The sequence below is a fragment of the Nycticebus coucang genome, chromosome X (assembly GCF_027406575.1).
Source record: "Nycticebus coucang isolate mNycCou1 chromosome X, mNycCou1.pri, whole genome shotgun sequence".
Classification (NCBI taxonomy): domain Eukaryota; kingdom Metazoa; phylum Chordata; class Mammalia; order Primates; family Lorisidae; genus Nycticebus; species Nycticebus coucang.
In genome coordinates this window covers 160,361,899-160,365,428 of record NC_069804.1, presented here as the reverse complement: position 1 = coordinate 160,365,428, position 3,530 = coordinate 160,361,899, and the positions used below count along the sequence as shown (strand labels likewise).

At 39.8% G+C, this 3,530-nt stretch overlaps 1 pseudogene; it reads right to left on the bottom strand.

Moving 5' to 3' along the window:
• Positions 1 to 1,032: 1,032 nt before the first annotated feature.
• LOC128578131 (short coiled-coil protein-like) lies at positions 1,033 to 1,314 on the bottom strand (annotated as a pseudogene).
• Positions 1,315 to 3,530: the final 2,216 nt, after the last annotated feature.

Here is a 3,530-nt window from a genome sequence, read left to right as displayed (position 1 = left end):
ATCCTCCTGCTTCAGCCTCCCGAGTAGGTAGGACTACAGGGACCCACCACAATGCTGGGTTATTTTTAGAGATGGGGTCTTGCTTTTGCTCAGGCTGGTCTGGAATTCCTGAGCTCAGGCAATCCACCTGCTTTGGCCTCCCAGAGTGCTAGGATTACGGGCATGAGCCACCATGCCCGGCCCAGCAAAAACAAGTTTTTTTGGTTTTTGTTTTTTTTTTTTTGCAAAATTTATTTATTTTTATTTTATTTTATTATTAAGTCTTTTGTACATAGATCATAAATACATTTATGCCCATTTCAGTGTGTTGATTATTTGTACAAATTGGGCTCAAAAACAAGTTTTTAATAACAGTCTTTCCCAAGTTGACAATTCAGTTTCAAAGATAAATTCTCATTTTTATAGCCTCCATCTGTTTTCAATTGATTTAAGAGACACAAGCAATCCTCTCTTAATATTAAATATCATAAATGACAAGACCTAGCTGGAGAAAGTATCTCATTTTGGAGACATTTCTACAATTAAAGTTCAGGTTACTCCCAGAGATGATTAACTGGTAAAGTTAACTTTATACATGTGAAACCAATTTTTTCATTAGGGGAAGGGAACTAGGAAGAGGCAAAGGAAGACAAAACACGAGATGGTAGACAGGGTACATAAATCTGTGCATTCAGTACATGATTTTCGTCACTTTTTCACAGCATGCTGGTTATTTTCTTGTATATCTTACTAAGCCTATAATAAAAGACAGTGCTAGACGTATAAATCATAACAAATTCATTACAACATTCATCTTTAAGTTTCATAAATATATGCAATTCTAATAAAAGTCTCTACATTTGTACATTTTCATAGATTAACATAATACACAAACTCATGGAAGTCTCATGTTATTTCTGCCTATACCTGACATGATCTTCATAAATATTCAATGAAGCCACAAACAAAGGTACTGTAACTTTTGGAATCTATCCAAGTTTTAATGAGAAAAAGATCAGTAGCAATTTCATAAAACTAGAGGGTGTGAATCCCTTACTTTCTTTTGCTTTTTGAGTCAATTGTTTGAAAAACACTGAAAGCTGACAAGGTTTTCCATATATCATCCAAGAACTTGGTTTTCTGATTTTAGCTTCAGATTTTCATCTTTAACTGCATCTACTCTCGCAGAGAGATCTTCAAGTGTATGTTGGAGTTCCAACACATGATTAAGAAGTCATGTCTTTTCTTCCACCTGATTTTCATCATCAACTACATCCATGTCACCATTCATCATCTTGGTAACAAACTTTTGGGCCTTGGATACAAATTCCTTGATGCATAGTCTTCCATTTAAGTGCTGGGAAGTGGAGCTGTATTAAGTCTTTATGCCTAACACATTACTGTATTTTGAATAATTTAACAGAAATGGAAGAACCAGGTCAAAGAATGTGCACTGCTTTAGAGTTCTTGATAAATGGTGCCAAGACTGATTTCTGAGTTGGTTGTACCAGTCGACAATCTCAGGGCATGCTAAAGGACTATCAAAGAAGAAATATTTTCCTAGCTGTCTGAAGGTGTGCCTGAACATTCGCTATGTGATTTGTCATAGAACTGTAGAAGGTTAGAGCTGGAAGGGATGCTGGGAATTATATATTATAATCTATCTTTATGTAGTCAGAAATACAGAGAGGTTGTGATTTGTGAAAGCTCTCCAAGGAGTTAGAGGAAGAGCCAGGAATTGAAACTGGAGCATTTGCTTCCAATTACATGTAGTTTTTTACCCCACAAATTTCCATCCTGAATCCTGCTGCCTTTTTCTGTCTTGTAAATATCCCATGAGTATTTGCATTTTGAGGTGGGGTCAGGGTCTTGGCTGAGCACAGTGGTTCACACCTATAATCTTAGCATTTTGGGAGGCTGAAATAGGATGGCTTAAGGCCAGGAGTTTGATGTCAGCCTGAGAAAGAACAAGATCCCATTTCTGCAAAACAGAAAAATTAGCTAGATGTGATGGCACATTCCTGTAGTCCCAGCTACTTGGGAGTCTGAGGCAGGAGGATTGCTCGAGTCCAGGAGTTTGAGGTTGCAGTATGCTATGATGACACCATGGTACTCTATCCTGGGTGAGATGAGAGAGAGAGAGAGAGAGAGAGAGAGAGAGAATATGAGAATCTTGCTCTGTCACTGCAACCTTTAACTCTAACTCCTAGGCTCAAGCAATCCTGCGGCCTTAGACTCCCAAGTACCTGGGGCTGTCAGCGTGTGCCACCATGCCTGTCTAATTTTTAAATTTTTATACAGACAAGATCTCTCTGTGTTTCCCAGGCTGGTCCCAAAATCCTGACCTCAAATGATCTTCCTACCTCAGCCTCCCAAAGTGCTTAGGATTAGAGGTGTGAGCCACTGCACTCAGCAAGTATTTGGGTTTTTAGAAAGATTTATGGAAAGAAGGAAAGGCCTAAAAACACAGACATAGATTAGTGATGGAGGATCATTTGCCCTAGTGAGGGAAATATTTTGGTGAAGAAGGTCTTCTTGGCCATGTCCAATTGTACCAGGTAGACCGCCACCACCCCTGCCAAAACACAAGGCTAATTGTATTCAGAAATAGTTTTGAGAGAAGCCCAACTGTGCCCTTCAGACATCAGGTGGGTGTATACCTGTTTGGGGGCACTTACTCTGAGGGATTTAAGAAATGGAACATGTAATTTTGCCCTCTTAGATTTACCAGTGGAGTGGAAAAAGCATGAACCATATACATGACAAAATTAAGGAGATGTTAGAGTGTAGACCACAAATCATTCAGGCTGTAAGAAAATTTTTTAATAGTGAGGGTATGTGGAGAAGGCTCTGCACAGAAGATGGGCATTGGATGGGATGTAAGGGGCAAGGTACTCTAAGTAAAGGTCATAGAGCCAGAGGTTGTAGTTAAGAGGGTTTGAGTGGCCCGTAGTGAGAATCCAGCTGTGGTCGGGGAGAGGCTCAGGTTAGTGAGTAAGGGAGTAGGGAAAGATGACTCCAGAAATGTTTGAGAACATCTGATCCATCTGCTTCATTGACAGGTGATCACAATAACAAACATTTACATCACACTTACTAGGTCCTGTTCCAAGTCCATTACAGATGTTAAATCATTTAATCTTCATACCAACTCTATTACATCCTCCCATTATACAGCTAGGGAGAAATGATTATATAACTAACCCAGGGTCATACAGTTAGTAAATGGTGGTGCGGCATTTGAATCCAGGCAGTCTGGCAACAGAGTCCATATTCTTCATGCCAACACTGTGCTGCCTCACATGCAAGCGAGAAAATCAAGGCCCAAAGAAGGGAAATGATCTGTCTGCTGCAATCACCCAGCAAGTTAATAGCAGTGCTGATATGACTGCCCATGTCAGGGGGCTTTCCTTTTCTTTTTGTAGCTTGTATAATTGGACACCATTGCGTAACTGGTGTGGAATCAAAGTGCTGGTAGGTAACTACCCCAAATGTATATCTCTCTTTATTAACTTGAAGTGGACCACTCTGTTCCCCAAGGCTTCGTCATT